The following is a 5,505-nucleotide window of genomic DNA, read 5'->3' on the forward strand; positions in this document are numbered from 1 at the left end:
GGTTCACTCCCCAGATGGCCACAATGGCCGGAGCTCTGCCAATCTGATTCCAGGAACCAGGAGCTTCTTCCAGATCTCCCACTTGGGTGCAGGGACCCAAGGACTTGGGCCATCTTCTACTGCTTTCCCAGGCCATAGCAGAGAGTTGGATCAGAAGAGGAGCAGCCAGGACTAGAACTGGTACCCACATGGGATGCTGGTGCTTCAGGCCAGGGTGTTAGCCCACTGTGCCACAATGCTGGCCCCCAAGCAACTACAGTTTCTAATTCTTCTCCATGATTTGAGACTACCAGCTCCTCTCCTTCAGTTCTTTACACAGAACCTAATATGGTTGAATGTAGTCATCTCATTATATTATGGAACACCAGAAGTTCTTTCTGCCTCTTTGATTTTTGATACCTATTATCCAATCCCCCTCTATCCCTAGCTGCTTCCCTTCTCAGCCTCTAGTAATCACAGTTCTGTGTTCAGATCCATTATTTTCTTTCACTTCCACATGCGACAAGGACCAGGTGACATTTGTGTTCCTGCTTCTGGCTTATTTCAATTAATTTAATAATATTTTGTTCTTTTTTTTGTATCTAAAAGAGGTTGCCCTGTCCATTGTTTTTCACTGATGGACAGCTAGATTGGTTTCACATCCTGGCTGCAGTGAACTGTGTTATAGTGGCTGTGTTATGGGAAAATTGCTGTATCTTTGATATGCTCTCCTCCTTTCCTTCTAATAAAATTTCCTTATTCTATATAGCCAAGAGCAAGATAACTCTCACATGGTAGGTCAATTTTTATCTTAGTTTAATTTTTGTTATTTATTTGAAAGAGTTACAATAGAGGTAGAGACACAGAGAGGTCCTCCATTAGCTGGTTCGCTCTACAGATGACTACAAAGGCCAGAGTTATGCCATTCTGAAACCTGGAGACAGGAGCTTCCTCTGGGTCTCCCTCATGGGTGCATGGGCCCAAGGACTTGGGCCATCTTCTACTGCTATCCCAGGAGATAGCAGAGAGCTGGATTGGAAGAAGAGCAGCTGGAACTAGAACTGGCACCCAAATGGGATGCTGGCCCTTCAGGCCAGGGCTTTAACTCACTGCACAACAGCGCCAGCCCCAATTTTTATCCTTTTTAAGGAATGACCATACTGTTCTGCATAACATCTGTACTAACTTGTGTTTTCACCTACCATATATGGTGGTTTTCTTTTCCCATGTGCTCTCTAGCATTTGTTATTTTTTATCAGTTTGGCATAAAAATGATGTTTTTGTGTATTTTGAAATCAGTTAATTTGTTTATTAAATCTTTATTATTTGAAAGGTGGATTTAGAGAGAGAGGGAAAGACATAGATAGCTTTCATCTGCTGGCTCACACCCCAGAGAGTTTCAACAGTTGAGCCTGGGGCATGCTGGAGTCAGGAGCTTCATCCAAGTCTCCCACATGAGTGGCAAGGACCTGAGTCCTTCGTCCATCTTCTGCTGGTTTCCCAGGTGTTTAGCAGTGAGCTAAATTGGAAGTGGAGATTCCTAAACTCAAAGTGGAACTCAGATGTTATGCTGGCCTCACAGATTGCAGCTTTCCCCACTTGGCCACAATGCCAGCCCCTCTATCAATTTAATTCCTCAAAAATAGCTCAGTAATGTTGGCATCTATCTCATTTTGTTTTTTCTCTGTTATTATTCAACTTATTGATGTCTTATTTTTGTTCACATTATTCCTCTCAATTGCTCTACCTGAGGTGAGTAGGGCTGCTGTGTTGCTTAAATGAAGTGTATGCTTTAGATTACTCATTTAATGAGTGCATGTCATTCACATAGCACTTCACTGAAGTTCTACTATGTCCCAAATCCTCTTCTAGGCACAGAATTTAGACCACTTTTCTCTTAGGCCCAGATCTTGCCTTTAACATACTACTTGGAATTTAGTAGCTCATGAAATCTGCAGACTGCATAAATGAATGAATATTTTGAGGGCTGTGCTTTTGTGGAGGAACTTCATAGGAGACCGAAGGAATAAAATAAATCAAAAGTATCCACAGTATATAGAATGTATACTATTTTACAAGTCACAGAGAAGAAGAAGAAGAAGGAAAGTAGTAAGACTAGAAAGTTTGTGGCAAGACTAACAGGCGCTGGTCAAGAACTTAATAAGCACATTAGGAAAGCAGTAAGGTTTCTTTTTTTTTTTTTGAGGAAAAGTTTTTATTTCTAGTGATGAAATTGGCTACAGAACATTATGAAAGTTTAAAAATACAAAGAGAAATTGTCTATAATTAATAGATTCAAAATTTGACAATCAGTGAATATCATTATTAGTCATTACCAACAACAGTTATTGATTTGAAAGGCAGAGTGACAGGAAGAGGGAACCACTGCTTCACTCCCCAGACACTTGCAATAGCCAAAGCTTGACCAAGCCAAAACCAGGAACTGGGAATTCATTCTGGATGTCCCATTTGGGTGCAGGGACCCAAGCACTTCTGCCATCCTCCGTCTCCTCCCAGGGTGCACACTAGCAGAAACTTGCCTCAAAGCAGAGAAGCTACCACTCAAGCCAGGCATTTGTATATGGGATGTGGGTGTGTGGTGGTGATAGCAAGCCCTCATGGATAAAAAAAAAAAAAAAAAAAAAAAAAAAAAAAAAGTTATTTCTATGCCAAGGAAATTACTCTGTAGTCTTTCTCTTATAAACTACGTATTGCTGAACCTAGATAATTTTTCCTTTATTTAACAATGACATGAAAATGTCAGTTGAGTTGGCTTTCCTGAAGACCTTGTTTCTTGAATATTAGTGGCTAGCTGAGATAAATTCTTTTCATCTCTTTCTCGCTTCGGCAGCACATGTGCTCGCTTCGGCAGCACATATACTAAAATTGGAATGATACAGAGAAGATTAGCATGCCCCTGCGCAGTAAGGTTTCTTTACCTCCCTGTAGGCTCTGCTCTCCAGAGGTGAACAGGGTCCTCTAAACCCACTTGCTGCACACACAAACACCTGAGTGTTGTATTCTCCCACAGGTGTTGGAGACTGATATGGTGTTCTGATTTATATTTACATAATGGCTAGTGACATCGGGCATATTCACATGTTTTGACCATGTACATTTCTTCTGAGAAATGTCTATTCAGATCCTTGCCTGTTTCTTCACTGTATTTTTTGGAGTTTTTCCAATTCATGTAAATGTTCTGGAAATCTGTAAACATTCAGAGTTTTAATTTTTCCTGCCATCTGTTCATTGTATCTACACTCTGATGTTTACTTTGTTGTGAAGAAGTATCTTAGTTGGATATACTCAAATGTCTCTGTTTTTATTTTTGTGACTATTGCTATTGGAATCTTACCCAAAAGCTATTGTGTGTTGACAATATTTAGAGTTTCCCTATGTTTACTTGGGTTTGGGTCTTATGATTACATTTTAATTCACTGTGAGTTCACTTTCACATAGTGTAAGAGATGTTGGAGTCTCTTTTCAGGCTTCTACATATGGATAATCAAGTTCCTCTGCACCACTTGTGAAAGAGATTCTTCTTTCTCCAGTTCATTTTAGTTCCTTTGTTAAATATGAGTTGCTGGTAGAAATTTGGGTTTATTTCTATGCTACCAAGTCTTTTCCATTGAACTATGTGTCTGTTATTATATCAGTGCTAACACTTCTTCTTTTTTTTTTTTTGCAGTATATTTATTTGAAAGGCAGAGTTACAGAGAGGTAGAGGCAGAGAGAGAGAGAGGTCTTCCATCCACTGGTTTACTCCCCAAATGGTCACAATGGCCGGAGCTCTGTTGATCTGAATCCAAGTGTCAGGAGCTTCTTCCAGGTCTCTATGCAGGTGCAGGGGCCCAAAGACTTTGGCCATTTTCTACTTTTTTCTCAGGCTATACCAGAGAGGGGTATAAGAAGTGGAGCAGCTGGGAAACATACTGGCACCCATATGAGATGCCGGCACTGCAGACGGTGACTTTACCTGCTTTGTCATAGTGCTGACCCCTGTAATATGTCTTAAAATATGGTGTGATGTCTCCAGCTTTTTTTTGCTTTATAATATTGCTTTAGATGTTAAGCATCTCTCATGTTTCTATGTGAATTTTAGCATCATTTTTTCTAGCTCTGAGAACATCGTTGGTATGTTGATTGGGATTACATTGAATTTGCAAATTGCTTTTGGTAGTATGGATATTTTGGTATTATTCTTCCCATTCACAAACATAAGTTTTCTGTGAGACTTTCAAAAAGCCTTGACAAAAATTGGACTTTATTACACAAAAATTCATCACTTTTTGGGATCATTTAAATCCATAATTTTGCACTAATATTTGATAAATAATTAAAGACTTTGAGCATTTTAGTAGGAGAAATTAAAATATTTATCAATTTATTCAAATATTGTTTAGATGTGATATTCAAATATTGTTTAGAGCCATTGTCTATATTCCCTCTAAATTACGATCTTTTTGCTTTTTGCCTGTTAAACTTGTCCCTTGATTCAAGAACCCTTTTTAATGTAATGTAAACTGAAAATGTCATTTCATAAGCTAAAAAAAATGACAAAGAAGGAAAAAGAAGGGAGGGAGGTTGAGTATATAATTATGTTCTCCGAATTTTTTCTATAAAACATATTGAATCATTTAAAAGCTAATTAAAATTAAACTCAAAATTGGACCATTATGACCAATATTTAAAACAAGTGATTAAAAACTGTAGATGTCTTCAATTTTGATTATCATTCTTCTTTAGAATATCTGAAAGAAATCCGGCTTCTCACTTTAAAATATACCAGTGTGTTAGAATTCAGTATTAAATGACTTTGTTTAAAAGTTTTATTTAATCTATTGCTTTAAGTAGTAATACTATGGCCATTGTAAAACAAAATCCTTATCATTTTTCATAAAACAGAAAGGGCCTTTAAAACATCATCACTAAAAATATTAAGAGACCTAAAATATAACATTCTTAAAACCCAAGTGATACCATTCAAAATTTTCAAATATGCAGGGATAGTTCATGTCAAGTAACTAAATAATTGTTAAGTGTATATATGGAATAGCTTCTATAAATTCTTTTGGCAAGGGCTGGCACTGTGGCATAGTGGGTGAGGCTGCCACCTGCAGTGCTGGTATTCCATAGGGGCATCAGTTCAAGACCTGGCTGCTCCACTTCCTATCCAGCTCTCTGCTATGGCCTGGGAAACACTATAAAATGGTGCAAGTCCTTGGGCCCCTGCAACTGCATAGGAGACCAGGAAGAGGCTCCTGGCTCCTGCCTTCCAGTCAGCACAGCTCCAGCCATGGAGGCCAACTGTGGAGTGAACCAGTGAATGGAAGACCACTCTCTCTGCCTGTCCTTCTCTCTCTGTGTAATTCTGACTTTCAAATAATATAAATAAATCTTTAAAAATTCTTTTGGCAAATAGATGAAGCTACTTGTTATACATTTCAAATAAATAGCAAACATACTAGAAAAATATATTGAATAAAATTTAAGCAACTCATAGCTATACACAGAAATTTCTCACCA

At 38.3% G+C, this 5,505-nt stretch overlaps 1 pseudogene; it reads left to right on the forward strand.

Annotated features, from left to right (window-relative positions):
* Positions 1–2,835: 2,835 nt before the first annotated feature.
* LOC149120916 (U6 spliceosomal RNA) lies at positions 2,836–2,903 on the forward strand (annotated as a pseudogene).
* The last annotated feature ends 2,602 nt before the right edge of the window (positions 2,904–5,505 follow it).

Source organism: Oryctolagus cuniculus, chromosome 18 (assembly GCF_051225735.1).
Source record: "Oryctolagus cuniculus isolate XC-2025 breed Fujian yellow rabbit chromosome 18, ASM5122573v1, whole genome shotgun sequence".
In the NCBI taxonomy this organism is placed as follows: domain Eukaryota; kingdom Metazoa; phylum Chordata; class Mammalia; order Lagomorpha; family Leporidae; genus Oryctolagus; species Oryctolagus cuniculus.